Source organism: Magallana gigas, chromosome 4, assembly GCF_963853765.1.
Source record: "Magallana gigas chromosome 4, xbMagGiga1.1, whole genome shotgun sequence".
Lineage (NCBI taxonomy): Eukaryota > Metazoa > Mollusca > Bivalvia > Ostreida > Ostreidae > Magallana > Magallana gigas.
The window spans coordinates 52560394-52579118 of record NC_088856.1 but is presented as its reverse complement, the minus strand read 5'-3'; the positions used below and the strand labels follow the sequence as shown (position 1 = coordinate 52579118).

Genomic DNA, 18725 nt, shown 5'->3' with positions numbered 1-18725 from the left:
TATCTGTGCTCATTTTTAACCATTTTTTATATATGTACCGCTATCGTATCTAAATCAAATTTTAATAAAACTTTTTATCTCATACGTGTGGTGTATATGTCTTTTGTGATAAATCTTTGCGTTATCAATCGGATGATGCTTTATCAAATAATTCCGGTCCAAACTATTTTGATACAGCCGTTCGCTTTAACGCTTCTGTGATCTATTTTTGAAGATATTCCTATATATTCCACATGACTATTTTCACTATTAAAAATAGTAACGAGGCCGGGTCTAATTTTTTCTGCCCTAGATTTTTTAATGAAATTTTTTACATGAATTTCTACTAATATAATCATTATTTTTAGATAAAAAAAAAAGACATTTACCACATCGTTTGTTTAAGGGGTCATCTCAAAATTTGTTAATTTTTAACATAGGACCCTATGGGATTTTGCTTGAAATGTATCAATTTTGCACATTTTTTACATTTTTTTTTTAAACTTCTGCCCTAGGGATTTCTTTTTCTGTTCTACACATTAACATTATTGCTATAAGGCATCAAATAGTCAAACAAATTTTTTTTTTTACCTCCTGGTTTGTTCCAGGGGTCTTATCAAAGTTTATTTTTGTATGCCCAATTTCCCAGATTTGTCAGATAATGGCTATTTTTTATTTGATAAAGGCGGAAATGGTGATCTTTATAGATTTATTAGAACATTCAGATATATTTAAGTAATAAATAAATATATAACATCACATAATAAGGGTCATTAATATAAATTACATGGTTACTGTCTTGAAATATATGAATTAAGCTATATTTAGGTGGGTTAAGAAAACGTGACAGTGGGCTAGGCTTGCAGAACCCTCTTCACGTTTTCGACCCGAGCCCGGATATAGCTTATACTTCAAGACATTTATGTTTATTCCACAATATAACATTAATTTTACGCATCAAACGAGCTATTTTCAACAAATTTCGCTGAATATCTGCTGTTGAAATTATCACGCCATGGCGTTAACAAAGCAAAAAGATGACGTCACAATACAAATGAAACGCTGCGCGAAAGCGTGCGTGCTCGTTCTGTACTCGGCCTCGTTAAAATGAATTTTGTCGAAGATTTAAATTACAAATATGAAGAAAAACGCAGATGTGTAGTTATTTAAACTGCAAATCACGTTGACTCGATTTGAACAGAACGGTTTAATTCTGCTTCTGTACTAGAACTTACCGAAGAATGTCTTAAATCCACCACAATTGAGCATTCTTATTCAGTATTTTCAACTACAAATCATAGGTGTTTAGTTTATAAAACACCAACAACTGTTCCTTGTTCGAGTCGATTTAAAGTGACGAGCATAAGCAACTCTGAGTATATCAATCAACCTGACTACTTGAGTATTCAGTATGGGTATTTAATTAAGTTACAAAGTTCTAAGAAAAAACCTTTAGTGATAAGAAATTACTTCAATCTTTATAATGCATTAAAACAGTATACATATCTCCGAAATTACGAACTAAATTGTGTCTCTCAAGGTCATAATAAATGCATAGCACAACGTTGCATCATTGGTTAGTCTTAAAAAAAATCGTGTCATTTAAGGTGATATTTCAAAAAATTTTAATAAAAACTTATGAGATGAATAGAACATCTATGATTGTGTGATTTTATATTTGCTTTATCCAACTCGCTAAAAGGGGTATATTCGCTCGGTAAGCCTCATGAATACACAGCCAATTGTGCATCACGTGAAATTCACGCGAAAAGAGCTTCAAGTAAAGCTTCATGTGAAATTAACACCAATTTCACGAGAAATTCGTATGAAATGAAATTTACGTGAAATTGTTCATGTGAATTTCAAATGAAAAAACTTCACGTGAAAATCATGTGAAAGTTCACATGATTTACACACAATTTTAACGTGAAATCCCTTTCACGTAAAATTTGGGGGAATTGATTCATGTGAATTTCACTTGAAATTTCAAAGAATTGTTTTATTACATGTATACAGGCAACTTCGCCACATATGATTCACATATCATGTATCATGAAAAAGGGCATCATATGTGTATCATATGTAACAAATCATATGATCCATATATGATACACATATGATGCACATATGATTTACATATGGTAGCCCTTTCATATGATTAACATAGGAAACTTTATGTGTGTTAGAAATTATTTTCATATGAGAATCATATGAAAGGGGCATCATATGTAAATCATATGAAACATACATATGTGGGGTTTTCAAATTTATCAAAAGGAAAATATACACTTGTGCACACAGAAAATAAGGTATTTCTGCATTCGATAAAATTTATCAATATATTTCTAAAGTTTGTAGGCACAATTATATTATTCTACAGATCTATCCCTCAAATGACTTATTTTCCATACAAAGAAATAGCTTATTTTACACAGTGCACATAATTAAATTATTCAAAGAATATAGAAAAAAAAGCTATTAGCATTTGTCGATACATATATTATACTTAAGAATACATATTATTGGACATTTGATTTCATAAATGTATAAGTACTGTCATGTATACCAATGAGGTCATATCATGAGTAAATATACCAAAATCATTAAAGTGTATATAACAAAGCTAAAAATTTAGTATAAGCAATTTTAGAAATCTCTGAGCTGAACTGGAGAATTTCACGTGTTTAGTCCTTTTCTCTTGTTTATCTGCTTGCTGTCCATGGTAATGAAATGGAATAATGGCCAGAATCTTCTTAAAATAAGTACTAGTATCTCTTTATAATTCTTCAGTATCTCCTTGGTTGCTAACTAAATTTTCTTTAGAATATATGTATGGTCCCTTCAAAATGATGAAAAAATGTTTAAAAACTATAGACTAAGTGTATGTCATAATGTACAATATTCCTGCAACCATACATCTTTAAATCAACTTATAATAAATGAGAATAAAGCAATTCACCTGAAAGATAGTAGACTTTATTAGTTTATTTTTAAATACCTTTGCATATGCTCATGCTCTTGAATCTCTCAATAACTCTTGAATTTATTTGGAACTGAATGAAAAAAAACAATTTTTTTGATAGCAGCCATATAATACTTACCTTAATCAAAAGTCTGGACCAATGAATCCCTCAGAAGAATCAGGTTAAGATCGTAGTGCACATGATCCTTTTTCAACAATTTACTAAAATGAATAATTGAACATTTAATGAACATAGTGGTACCTAACTATTCTTAAATCAAAAGTAAATTTAAAAAATCAACACACATGATCTTTTCAAAACATCTCAAAGTATTCACGTAAAAAAAAATACTATGTTTTAAAATACAAGTAGTGCTTTAAATTACCATGAATGAAATGTTATGAACTTGTAATGCAATTTACAGTTATCATAAAGTTGACAAATATGCTACCTTTGAAATCTTTTGAAACCCAGAATTTGTGTATATATCTTTGTGTGCAGTTTTACTCAGTTAAAACATGCTTTCTGGTGAGCACTTAGCAATCAAAAACCCTAAAAAATAAACTTTTTAATAAACCCAACAATAAGTATATCTTAAAGAGTCACTGAGTGACCATTTTCATAATAAAAAATAGTAAAATCGTGATCAATTTTACATGTTTATATTATACTGAATATTTTTACTGACACTGTGAATGTTTTGCATTTTGCATTTGTCAGAAATGCAAGTTATAAATAAGATGTATAAATTCATAAAGGAAAATATCAATCAATAAATTTACTTGCAATACATATCATATTTACATAGCAAAATATTTACCTGACTATACAGTATCTGCATGAGTTCTGCATGATGATTTCTGTTGATCAATCATTTCATCCTACACATTATCATTCAATCCTGTGAGTTTTGCTTTTTTTCCTGTCCATAACAATCGCCTACTGTGTTGTGTGCGTCTTTAATTGGGCTTTATTACTTCTGATTTTCTCTGCTTTGTTTTCTTTTAAAACATACAAACATAAAGTGTTAGACACAAACAATTCTATAATTGTCTGTAGCTAAACGGGAAAATTCGGATTCAATTTGACATTTCGCTTTTTAACATTTCATTATTGCATCAATTACAGTATGTCAGAGAAGTTTTCAGGCAGTTGAAGCGACGACATGAATAAACATTTTCATTTATGTAGCTCTGCGTCATTTTAACCCGAATTTTCCCTTAGGTAGTCGATCTTTTTTTCTCTACTTTCACTTTTGATGTTTGTTTATATAACGAAGTTTAACAGATAAACTGATAACTGTAACATACATTTATCAAAGATATGAATTGCACATCAGATTGATCCTCTTAATTAATAATGTTTGTGCTACAATATTACACCCATGGCCCAAAGTGTGTACCTATATTCTCACATACATATATAATTATCGATACGGTGAGTGGATTTATGACGATCAGATTGAATAAATCTGTTGTGCAAAATAAACTTTAAGTTAATGATTTAGGATAGGATAATGATAATCTTACCTACTTATAAAATCGCTCTCATCCCATCTTCTGCTTCTGGTGACGTAAAATATGACGTTTATGACAAAACAAATTTTAAACCGATTCCGGTCAATTCCCGGAAAGAGATTCTATTTTTTGTTTTGGATGAATTAATTTTTTCTCAAGGTTACTTATTCGTTTCAAAAAGGTTAATGTGTACGTAAACATATATTTTAAAACTAATTCTTTTAACACGCATGTCTGCCAACACACATGTACTATATGCATACATGTAGCTGTGTAATTAGTGTACATTAAACCGAAATACGGCTTATACAACGTTACAGGATTTGTAAACATTTAAAAATGTTGTTCAAATTTGATTATATTAATAATATGCAAAAAAAAAATTATAAACACTAAAAAATAATATGAAATTATTTACAGATTTCTTTCATATGATTCTCATATGATTACACTTGTGTTATACTTATGATCATCATATGAAGGAATTTTCATATGTGAATCATATGTATATTGCTTCATATGATTCACATATGATCTGTCACATATGATACTCATATGATTCGATATGCATATAATGCACATATGATTATCATATGATTCTCATATGAAAGACAATACATATGAGAATCATATGTGGCGAAATTGCCTATGTAATTTTTCAAGACGTGTATTTACTTCAGTACTTGTCGAGAATTGTTAAACTTAATTTATATACTGCTAAAAATACCTTCGAGATTACACTAAAGTGATATTAACAGTGCTGCAGTAAAATACATATATTGGCCTAACCACAAAAAAACTTCACCAATTAACGTTATCTCATATGTAAATAAAATTAAAAATTGTTAAACCTGTCAATAAAATACCATCAACACACATGCTAACGATTTCAACTCATACAATATTAAATGAATTCCGGATTGAAGTCTGAATCGGATTTGAATTAGTTGTGCTCGTGCCAACGTCACATGTTTACGCCACAGTTTGAAGATGGACTGCACTGTGTATTTATGCTGTAGACTGGTGTTACTTGAGTGTAAGTACAGACGTATGCTTTAGATTTGTTGTGGTGTTTAGTCGAAGCCTTCCTTCTGGAACGGCATTTCATTGATTATCAATGTTTCCATCATCCAGTGAAAAAAAATAACTACATCATCGTATTCCATTGTTACTAGAAATAATCAGCAGTTATGACTTATGCTAATCGATCAAAGAGGAAGGCAGGTAATTTTTTATTTTTATTTTTATTTCAAGTGGTTTTATTACGAAAAAAAACCGGTTATTTTAATGAAATAGCAGCTTATTCCATGTATGACAATATTTCAGATTTTGTGTTGTGACCAAATGAAACATCTTCGCTAGCCAAGGGTTTCCGACCCTTGGCTAGCGAATATGCGAATAAAAGAAAATAGTATAATAGCAGCTTATTCCGATTGTGCTGATTTTTATTTTTGTGTTATTACAGGAAGATAAAAACCGGTAATTTCAGTAAAATAGTAGTTTCTTCCGTGTATTTTGTGTTGTGATGGAATGATTGGCCATTTACATAACAAAAAGCTCGGTTTATTACGTGTCTGATTATAAAGTTGTTTATTAGCGGAACAATCTTTTTTTTACTTAAAATAAATAAGCTTATTGCGTACAATTATGCTTGTTTTAGTTTTCGTGTTATCACGGAATAAATGGTTTTTCATTATCCACATTTTTTTAAATATTTAATTCCCTGAAATGTCAAACAAACTAATCTAAATCTTGACACTGGCATATTCATTAATGCCTGCTATCCCATCCGTTTATGTGAGGCATAATAAAATATTGTTTAAATTAAAATTAATATTTATTAATGTTTGACACTTATATAATTCCATACAGTTCACATGATGCCAATCACTGAAAATCATCATCAGAATTCGACCAAACAAATGCAGTCTTTGAATACGGATTCTGCTGGTTTCTGGGCGCTATTATGAGAAGTGTAGAACGTGTGCACATATAATAATGTATTGCATGCACCAATGGTTTTGAAATTGTAGTATTTTTATAAATTAAAATTTTGAAACATAAAGACTTTATTAGTATTCATACGGAATTACAAGACAATAGAATTGTTTTCATTATACTGTATCTATATATGTAGTTGTAAAGTTTATTTTACTTTTTATTTCAACAATTCATTTTATTCCTTCACAAATCGAAACGGAATAAACGGAATAAAACAAACACAATTTGAACGTGTTTTGTAAAATTAAAACAGAAAAAAGCTTACGAAGTTTTCAAAATTATGATGATAAACTGTCAGTGTCGTCTCTCTACATTTACATGTACTCCTGTTATCTGCACCGCGGTGCAAATTAGTTTTAGCCTTTTTTAGATGTCTCTTTTTTCACCTTTAGATTGTTCCCCCAATAGATTCTTAACCCCAGTTTCTGATGTTTGTCCCCAAAGGAAACCCTTTTCCCAGAATACTTCCATTTCATAGGCGTATTTAGTATGATAAATTGAGTGTCGCTCTATATATATGTATACTCCTGTTATCTGTCCCGCGGTGCAGATTAGTTTTAGCCTTTTTCAGATGTCTCTTATTTCACCTTTAGAATGTTCCCCCAATAGATTCTAAACCCCATTTTCTGATGTTTGTCCCCCAAAGAAAACCCTTTTCCCAGAATACTTCCCTTTCATAGGCGTATTTAGTATGATAAACTGAGTGTCGTCTTTCTTTATACAGTACCGATCAGACCCAACCTAACAAAAAGTAAACCCCAACTAAACCCTGGGTTTACTTTCTGGGTTTACTCAGGTTTACTCAGGGTTTACTAGAGTGGACCCCGATTAAACCAAAGTAAACACAGAGTGGACGCAGAGAGTAAACCCGGTTAGAAGTATACCACTGAAAACAGACGTTAACTGTGTATTCGGAATATATAAGGGGAAGGGGCAGTAATAACAGGCAGTAGGATGTTAAAATAAAAGATGGGTCTGCTTCACACTTCAGTGCGTACGGTTGACCTCAAAAGCAATTTCGAAATAAATCCAAAGAAAACCCTGAGTAAACCCAAAGAAACCTCCTAGTGGACCCAAATTGTCAAAAAGTAAACCAAGAGTAAACCCAAAGTAAACCCCAAAAGTAAACCCGGGGTTTAGTTGGGGTTTTCTCTGGTGTTTGGTTGGGTTGGATCGGTATATACTACTGTTATCTGCACGGCGGTGCATATTAGTTTGAGCCTATTGCAAATATCTCTTATTACAGCTAAAAATGTTCCCCCAAGAGATTATAAACCCCATTTTCTGATGTTTGTCCCCCAAAGAAAACCGTTTTCTATGAAATTCTTCGCTTTTTTGAGGCATATTTATCATGAAAAACTGTCAGTGTCTTCTGTTTACATATACATGTACTCCTGTTATTTGCACCGCGGTGCAAATTAGTTTTAGCCTATTTCAATTAAGTACATGTATGATAATTTGAGTGTCGCTCTTTATATCTGCAACACGGTGCAGATCAGTTTGAGCCTTTTTCAGATGTCTCTTATTTCACCTTTAGAATGTTCCCCCAAGAGATTCTAAACCCCATTTTCTGATGTTTTCCCCCAACAAAAACCTTTTCCCGGGATTATTTCCCTTTCGGAAGTTTATTTATCATGATGAATTGAATGTCGTCTCTCTATATATACTTCTGTTATCTACATCGCGGTGCAGACTAGTATAGATATTTTTACAACTCTATGACAGTGATATTATTTCCTATTTTTTCATAGTTGTGATTAATAATACATTTATTAAAATAATGTCTAAAATTTGTTGATGTAAATATATTCGAAAATATCAATATCTCACAAAGTTATTCGATCCGTCTCGTGAATTCATTTTATTTTCCATTGATGCTCTAAGAATGAAATCAACAGGAAGTCGATGAAAAGAGGCAAATACCACAGATTTACTAATTAAACATCTTTATCGATGGTTGACGTTACGTCAAATAACGTCAAAAAAGTATCTGCACCGCGGTACAGATAACGGTATTACGCCAAAAAAGTTAATAACAGTTAACTAAAGGTCACTGTGAATTAATGTTGAGAATCGAATTGAGATCGGTAATTCTGCCAATCCGAATTTTCTCGGAAGATCTTTACATATTATACTAATTAAAAAGCTGTGCAGGTTTGATAAATAAAACCAGACAATAAAACTTAATGAAGAGAAAAAGCATTGTGTTACATACACATGTATTTATTGAAGGTATAGTTATATACATTGGCGTCGGAAGGGGGGGGGTAGACTTCGCTAACAACGAAAGATGAAAACAGGATATCTCAGCATTATTACGAATGAACATGTTCAGGTTTTGGTGAGTGACTGTTGTAGCGCCGTCGAGCGGTTACGGCATAATTAATTCATATAACTGTGAAAAATCTTTCCTTTGAGTATAATTCCTGAGTGAAAAGTCCAAGTTGTATTTTACAATTTATTTACATTATTTCCAAATTTAATATCGTCACAAAATAAATCCAAGAAGAAGCACTGACTATATCTACGACAACAACAACAATTCTAACTCTAACTATCTCTCTAACTCTAACTTCTCCCTGTGACCCTCGCACTCTTATATACACATAGGGTTGCTCATTAAGAGCAGCCGCCTTAATGAGGTCACATTATATAATACCGGTACACCGGTTGCTCTTCGGGAGCAACAGGTATACATACAAATGAACATTTGAAATAAAATGATGATATATGAAAATAATTAATCTGAATATAATTTATGACGTTACAACTTCCCCCCTCTTAATTTTTGGTTCCATACAAAAGGTATTTAAGCATGAAGTATAAATAAAAGAAATATCTAACGTCAGTGCTCTTCTTAAATAACATATAAACAAATTAACAAGACATATAACAACAAAGTATACAAGTTCAAAAAATTAAAGATAATTATTTACAACAGTTCATATTTACAATGTCAATATTTACACGGAAAAGTCTCCCTTCATCTCCCGAACGTTCCCTTTACGCAAGCACTCGGCAACGTCTTCCGCAATTTCACTAACCACGCTTCGGAAGTCCACATCTTCGGGATTTACGTACTCGGAATAGATGATTTGTGAGGTTCGGCTTACTTCCGTTCGTCCATCTGGGTGCGTTGAAGTAACTTTATTGATGAAAAACAAACTGAAGATTTCGTTACATAACGTCTCGTCAGTGTCCATTTCACTGTCACTAGCGGAAGAGTCGAGTAAACCATCTTCAGTTTCTGGTGTGTGCTCAACAACAGCGTCTTCTTCTGTATTTTCTAGAAGTTCGTTCACAAAGCTGTCCGAAGGAATCTCGAGGGAGCTTACCGACACATCGTTCAGGAAGTTCCATTCATTACTATGGGCATGATCAGATGTTCTAGGAGATTTCTCTGTCTTCATGGCGAAAGTGGTCTCATCCTCATCCGACGATATGTTTTCATACTGTTCACTAAGCACATACACAGATTTACGCGCCTCTTCGTAGCTTTGGCGGTTGACCGTAAACTTATTATCTTCCATGGCACATTTCAGGTCTTTCCCTCTAGTCTGTGGATAACTCTGTAATGTCTCTTCAAATTGAAGCTTCGCACAAATGTTCTTTGGCAAAAACTACACTTCAAACAGTCTATTTCATCCTTATGCTGCTCCTTAATATGCAAGTTCAAATTACTAATTCTGGAGAAATCCGGCCACAAATTTCACATCTCATAGTTTCTAATTTTCTCTATATCGCAATGGTTTTCGTATAATCCGTCCGTGTCTTGTCTGAACAATCTCCTGGGTCGGGGTATTCTGGAGTGTCTCGTCTTTGGGTCCTCCCTCTGATTCGGAATCTGATTGGCTGGCGGCTGTTGACGGGGCCCCGGGTGGAAAGTTAAGCGGCATCTTCAAACGGGTTTGTCTCCGTCCTCTGGCTGTTGTGCGGCGATGCGTGACGGGTACCCTCTGCAGCTGGGCGCTTGTATATTCGGTATCGCTTCTCGCCGGGTATTGTTTATTCCCTCTATACGGTTTGATATTGTCGGAATGCACGACCACGGGCTTTGAATTTTGGGAGTGTTTTATTTGAAACAATACATCACTTAGTCTCTTTACAATAAGCCAGGGTCCTGCCCATGTTCGTGCTAACTTTGTTTTACATCCAACAGTAACTTTGGGCTGGCTCCGCCGAACTAAATCTCCAATTTCATAATTAATAGAACGCACATTTCGATCGTAAACGCGTTTTTGTCTCAAAGCACTTTGTTTAGTTTCACCTCTCACAATTTCATACATTTCACACAAACATCTTTCTATATGACGCATATATTCCGCTTCATTTTTGTACACAGCTATATCATCACTTTCCAAATTTTTTGTTATAAGATTCACAGGTAAAGTCATTTCTTCACTAAATACCATTTTATAAGGCGTCATTCCTGTGGACTCGTGTATTAATTTATCCCAGTCTGTTTGATTCACTGAAATGTACTTGGATAAGATATTCTTGATAGTTCTGTTCAATCTTTCAATCATACCGTCGGGTTGAGGGTGGTACGACGTTGTACGCGTTTTGTTTATTTGCAAAACTTTGCACATCTCTCGAAATAATTGACTGAGCACCTTGATCCGAATGTATTTCTTAGGGGCACCCGTAGCGTTTAATTCATCCTTTAAACAAAGTTTCTGCCACTGTTTCAGCGTCAATGTTTCTCAAGGGAAATATTTCCGTGAATTTGGTAAAATAGTTTGAGATCACTATAATAAACGAAATCCATTCATTGACTTAGGAAATGGTCCAGCTATATCCACTCCAATTCTCTCAAATTTAACACCGCTCAAATAACTTTTTATATAGCTTCTCTTCTTTCTATGTGGGTTTTTCCTTTCTTCACAAATATCACAAGAAGCAATCTAATCCTGCACATATCTTCTTAAATGAGGCCAGTAATAATTACTTCTGTTGAGCTTATCAATGGTGCTTCGTACACCTAAATGTCCGGCAGTTACAGCGTCATAGAAATTCCACATTACAACATTGCGTAACTTCTGAGGAATAATAATCCGTAATCGTTCACCACTATTTTCCATCCATTTAATGCATAATATCCCTTCGTTCACAGTCAACAACTCCCAACGAGAGTATAAAAATTTGCTCTCAAAGCCTAAACTTGAGATAGAATATATAGCTGGCTTTGGAAAGTTCGAATCCTCTTTCCACTTAAGAATGGGTGATATACCTCCGTCGTCTAACTGATGTTTTCTAATACTTGATAAACTCAGTGATTTATCTGGCTTGTTCTTGGGTTTGGCTCGTAACGGACGATTTGGAACACGCTTTGACGTCTTATATGGTTGTACGGTATCACTTGAATAAAAGGCAATAGGTATCTTATCCAGATCTTGGAAAAGTGTTTTAATAGCACACACATGATCACAAGATTGAACATCTTCTCCGTTCGTTGATTTACGCAAATCTTCTATGTGATAGTATTTTTCTTCATCCGTCGCCTCTGTCACATTCAATTTGCACTGTTTACACTTCCCATTTTGAATATTCATCCTAGTCAAACCATCTGCATTTCCGTGTCTTTTTCCTGGTCTATGCTGAATCTGGAAAGTATATGAAGCTAATTGTTGAAGCCATCGAGCAATCTGTCCATCCAGTTCTTTAAACTTATGTTACCACACTAGGGATCTATAATCTGTCCTCAGGATAAATTTTCGTCCAATCAAGTGATGTTTAAAATGTTTGATAAAATAAACGAGTGCTAACATCTCTCGTCGCGTGGTACAATAATTCCTTTCAAATTTTGTTAGTGTACGACTCCCGTACGCTATCACTTTTTCTTTTCCGTCCTGAATCTGTGGCAATACTGCTCCTATCGCATCATTGCTTGAATCAGTATCCAGAATAAAGAATCCTCAAGTCACATCTGGATAACTAAGAATTGGTGCACTCACTAATGTTGATTTAAGGTGATTAAATGCTTAATCACATTCGGCTGTCCAGTTCCAGGGAGTGTCCTTGCTAGTAAGTCCGTGGAGACACTTCGCAATTTTAGCAAAGTCTTTGATGAATCGTCTATAATAAGACACTAATCCTAGAAAACTACGCAACTCTGTTACACTCTGAGGAATTTTCCATTCCATAACAGCTCTGGTCTTCCTAGGGTCTGTTTTAACTCCTTCTCTAGAAACAATGTGTCCTAAGAAAGTCACTTCCTGCTTAAAGAAACTACATTTCTTGGCTTTCAGTTTCAAGTTAGCATTTTCAAGTCGATCAAATACTAAACTCAAGTTTCTTAAATGTTCCTCAAAATTTTTGCTATACACTATTATGTCATCTAAATAGAGGACTGCGACATGCCACTGCAATCCACTTAAGGTATGTTCTATTACTCTCTGGAAAGTAGCGGGGGCATTGCTTAATCAAAACGGCATGACTGTATACTGATACAATCCTCCACAAGGGGTTCCGAATGCTGTTTTCTCCTTGTCGCTGTCTCGCATAGGAATTTGATGATAAGCCATATTAAGATCCAGCGATGTAAACCAACTAGATCCAGATAATGCGTCTAAATCTTCAGCAATTCTCGGAATAGGGTAAGCATCCTTTATTGTTTGAGCATTCAAGCGCCGATAATCCACGCATAATCTCCAGGTTTTGTCTTTCTTTTGTACAAGTACAAGGGGAGATGACCAAGGACTTACTGATTCTTCAATCAAACCTTCAGTTTTTAATTTATTTATTTCCGCATCCAATATGTCTCGTTTGAATATACACAGTGTAGGTACTCTTCTTACAGGTTCTTTAAATGGCTTCTCCTCATTCAAATTGATTCGATGTTCTCCAACATTTGATCGCTGTAAAGGCATCTCGGGGTCGGCAAACGCAGCTTTACGACTAAATAAAAACTGCTTAAATTTCTCTGCTTGCTCTGGTGGTAAGATTGTTACATCCTTCAGTATACATCTCTCTAAGGAATTCAGGAATATCTTTAGACTTATTCCCAGTTTCCACGTTGCACATCATTGAATTCGGCAACTCGTCACTGAAAAAATCAACGCATGTCACTAATGCAATTTCTGTGTTTTCTTTGACAAAAACTTTTTTGTCTCCCGGGTTAAAAACACGCACATAAATCTCACTATTTTCTGTATTAACTAATACTTGTCCAACCACAAGTCCATGTGTGTTGACAAATTTCATCAGTGGTACTAATATAGCCTCCTTCATATTAGTACTAGGAATCACCTTAGATTTGATCACAGCTTCATGTCTCGATGGAATTACAATACTATCCACTGAGCGAACAGGACAGCTTGTCTCGTTATCCTCACTCGTGTGCACACATTTCATCATCAGATTGTGATTCCTGTAATCCCAGTGACATATTCGATTTTCATCATAAAGTCTTTTCCAAGCAGGTTACATTTCACGCCGCCCACAAAAACTCGGAAATAAATATCTTTCTTTCCAAACGTTAAAATCATATTAGCTGTCCCAATTACGTTTAATGGTCTTCCATCTGCAGTTTCAAATTGTTTCCGCACTTGCTCCAGTACAGGTCTGTTCTGTGGAAGAATACTTAAATAAACTTCTTTAGAGATGAAAGTATTTGCCGCACCAGTGTCGATTTTCAACTCAATTGCTGCCCCCTCCACCAGACTAAAATGTTTAAGGCATCTAATCTTTTCTTCGCCTAGTACATTTATTGCAAGTTTAATTTTCAAATTTTGTCTGGCTGTATTTATAACAATATCATCTAGTTTGTACATTAGTTTGGAATTTTTCATTCATTTCCACCTATAAATTGGACTAGTAGTGTTAATATAAGTGTTAAGATTTGAACTGTTAATTATAGAATATATTCCAAGTTCAGGTACGTAGGATCGTTTTTAAAAATGTGTATACATGTAGCATGTAATTTGAATCACACATATTTCTCCTTTATAGTATTAATTTAAGTTAATGGCTATTTTTTTTAACGAAATACAGTGAAATGTATTTCAATTTCTGTTTTAATATTATTTTACATGAAAGTAATTTGGAAAGTTTCTGGTCAAAACAGCCATTTGATTTAAGGCTATCTGATCACAAAGGTATACACATATTTTTGTACACTGTACGGTTTTCGTTAAGAGGGCTAGATGGCTGCCATTTTTAGGCTGTATTGATCTCTTTTAACCCCCTTCCTTGCAGTAACGCACTTCTACGCATATACTATTGCCCCACAATCACGCATTTTGTCGCATATACCTTTTCCCCGCAATCACGCACTTTCACGCACTTTTCGTTGTTGAATGTTACAGCTCCGATAACTCGTAATTTATTGTTTTATGTATCAAAATATATTGATGGCAGGCACGTAGCACCAAGGGGGGGGGGTGAGAGCGCGATAGAGACACAGTGAGATCCCAAAGGACTCCGTGAGGTGTCCGTGCAAGCGCAAGTGACTTATCACTGCGTCTACACTGCGATTAGCTGCGTTCCTTGAGCGCGCCGACGGAGCTCTCGTGGCGCTGTTGGGGATCTTACGGCGCAGTCATGGCGACCTCACTACGCTTCTACGGCGTGTTTATTAGAACGCAGAGCCACGGCGCGTACTTTGTGCATGTTCAAAGTGCGCCGCTGTAGGAGACTCTACTGCGTTTACCTTGGCGTTTTACATTATTTAAGGACGCAGCGGGATGGCCGTGAGGACGCAGCTTCGGTGTGACAGGGGTTAAATCCATTTCAACATTTTTTATTGATGAAGAAATAAAAACATTGGACATCCACACCCAAACACGCATGCACGCGCGCACATCATCTAACAGATGGTACGCATATCCAGAAATTCTTATTTGTTTTATGGTATGTATATCTGTTTTTGTAGGAATGCATATCATAGGAGTTTTCATTTATGGAAGAAATAACAATTAGTATGCGGGTTTAGTTTATTTTATCAGTCGCTACACGTGCAGACTAAGTAGCCCTTCAAACACGTATGTTTTACCTGCTGAAATAAGACCTGAATAAATAACTAGAGCAGTGTAATCTTCCGAACCTGCAGAGCTTGTCGCATTTTATGATATGCGTACCAAATGGTACCAAATGGTACGCATATCGGCTTAAAGCTTAGTACCACTGACTTTTTTTCTTCTGGATTTTTAGTAGAGTCATGAAAATGATAATCGTAAGGTAAAACTGTTTAAAACATATTTCCGTTTTGCCATGATGCCCATTTTTGAGTGCACATGTATAATTTGTTGGTCAAGGAAACTAACTCCGTTTTGCCATGATGGCCATTGAACTGAACTTTATTTATTTTACAACGACTGATAAACAAGTTCTACAACTTACATTAATATCTTTCGTTGGCACAGATGTTAGCGCGAGGGGGTCAGTTGTGTAGGAGGAAGCCGGAGTACCCGTAGAGAACCCACGTGTCCAATCGGGCAACCGCCAAACCATATCACATACCATAGGCGTCGGAACCGGGGGGGGGGGGGCTAGGGCCCCCCCCACTTTTTTTGCTAAGTTAGACCTTACCATTAAGCACATAGCAGAATAGAGGGTTCAGCCTCCCTCCCCCCACACACTTTTTTTTCGCCGGAAACATTATTGTTCCGTAATGTACGTTTGAAAGATTGAGAAGTTGGAGTCAAAGTCATAGTAGCCCCCCCCCCCCCCCCCCCCGGATTAAGAATTTTGTTATTTTTGGGAAAAGAATTATGGTAGGTAAGATTTGTTTTTATTGGAACAATGGGTATACCCCCCCCCCCCCTTCGGATTAGGATTTTCATGATTTTGGGAATTAGGTTTTTTTCTCTCAATATTTCTTAGTCTCAGTCTAGCCCCCCCCCCCCCACTTTCAATTTGCTTCCGACGCCAGTGCATACAACCACCGTCGATCTCGGGGATCGAACTCGGGTCGCAGCTAGCGGTGATAAGCGAGTGATGGTCATTTTTTGACTGAACATGTATATTTTGTAGGTCCATAAAATAGTTCCCTGTTGTCATGATGCCCATTTTTAGATTTTTTTATTTTTTGCACATGAATATTTTGTAGGTCCAATAAACTAAATAATTTCCTGAAATCCAAAGCTAATTTTGTCATCTTTAAGATCTACGCAAGTTAAGTATCTCATGATCATTCAGGAAATTGTTCAATATTTTTGTCTGATATTGAATTTCACTTTTCTCCAGATGCCTAAATGGAGTATTTCAGATATGAAAAATGCAAATAATAATAATAATAATAATAATAATGACAAATAAATTCAACTCAATGTAGCGTACAAATCAATCTTGTTGGATTGTTTTAATTTTTCTGATTAACGAGTTTAGTATTAATAACGTAGATGTCAATATGCATTACTGGTCAAAGAGAGATAACTCCAATATATCAGACATTTTTTCTACATGTGTGTATGGATGGAGAGAGAGAGAGAGAGAGAGAGAGAGAGTATAAAAATTTTGATTTTGTGTTGACTGAATAAAATACTTGTTTACTTCTTCTGTGAAAATCCGTACAAATATTAAAAAGGACAATATATTTCACAGTTTGACCCCCCCTCCCCCCTTAACTCGTGAGTTTATTGTTTATTACTACATATGTATTAAATGATGTCCGAATGTCTTCAAAGATGAAAATAGTAATGTCATTGTTAAGCCGCACCAGTGCAACATTAACACTAAGAAGATGGGCGAAGGTGGATAATTTTAAGCCCATAAAACTGAATATATAGGAAAATTGATGGTAAATAAAAGGCATATAGCAACGCACGGGAACGGGGAGCTCACATGTTTGCAAATCACAATATGGCTTTACAAAATTGTCCCTCCACTTTTCTGTAACTGTAAAAAAAATGTATTGAAATTATTTAAAGCATGATATAAATTACTGTAATAAAGTTTTTCGGTAGTAAATAACAACCCCCTTCCCTGCAACAACACCCCCGAATATAAATTTCGATTTTTTTAATTTTTGCACTTTAAGATTTTTAGGGGTATGGCTGCCCTCTTCAACTTAGAATTCGAAGCAATGCTCTTTGCCTAAAGATACTTTTAAAAAACTAACATTTCCCCTAGATTTACGTTGTCAACTTTGTATTTTTGTTTATTTATTTTCAATTCACGGCTCATTATCCAAACAAAATACCGGGAAACGACGAGAGCAAAACCACGGCTTAATATGAAACCAATAAATATATAGTATATAATCGATAGATTGTGAACTACTTGTTTGATCTAGAATATCCAGCTAAACATCTGTAAAAGTTAAATGAAAATGTTTGTGTCTTTAATTCTGCGCGTCTATCTTTAAAACAGTGAGCTTTTAGCAATGGCGACTACTAGACCTACTCCTTAAGATTTCGATGTTTTATTTTAAAACTAATCATATTTGTTATATACCTTTATAATAAAATACTAGTAATTAAAATAAAACTGTGTTTAATATCTTGATTGTAGAAAAACACAATCTTTCCTGAATGAAAGGCACTGTCATGACTGTCTTATTTCAAAACATGCTTATTTCTAAGTAATTTTCAATGCAAGAAATAAGTGGCTATTTCGAAAACCGGCGTATTAACAAATCCGGCTAATTTTAAAGGTTTTAAGGTATTGATATGTGCGCGGATCTAGAAGGGGATGGGGTGTGGAGAGTCCAGTCAAGCCCCCCCCCCCCCCCGCAAAATTTAAATTTCTTTATATTTGCAAAATAAACTGCCAAAAATATGCCTCAGACCACCCCCCCCACCCCCACCCCCTCCCCCCCCCCCCGCCAAACTCAAATGAACGTCGAACCCACCGGAAAAAAATCTAGATCCGCGCATGTAATAACTAGCTAGTATATGCATATCAACGTCTGCAAATAGTGCGACATTTTAGAAACTCAATGCCGAATATTTCATGCTTTTATAAATGTTTGATATTAAAAAATAAGGCAATGTAATTCAACAAATGGCGGACGCGATGAATTTTTTCGTTACAATAAAACATTCTACCAAACGTTTCAGGAAAATAGACAAGAGCCCACAGGTCTTGACGGTCATCTGAGTACTATTATAATAGCCCTTGGCTGAACCTTTCAGGTAGTCTATTGTTTTTGCAAACATCGATTCATAAAAAGGGGAAGGGGGTTACAGTTTTAACAATTTTTACCAGATCATGCAAACATTCATTTTCCTCCATCCATTTGAATCTGAAAATCCATTTCAATTTTACCGTAATATTTAAAATTATGTGGTCAAAAACTAATTAAAACCAATTAACAAAGCTGTTT

General features: G+C 34.8%; 1 long non-coding RNA gene across 1 annotated transcript; it reads right to left on the bottom strand.

Moving 5' to 3' along the window:
* Nucleotides 1–2522: 2522 nt before the first annotated feature.
* Nucleotides 2523–4361, bottom strand: LOC105319946 (uncharacterized). The gene is made up of 4 exons (XR_010712690.1): nucleotides 3763–4361; nucleotides 3394–3494; nucleotides 3081–3163; nucleotides 2523–2818 (listed from the first exon to the last, which is right to left on the bottom strand). It is a non-coding gene; the product is annotated as an uncharacterized lncRNA (long non-coding RNA).
* Nucleotides 4362–18725: the final 14364 nt, after the last annotated feature.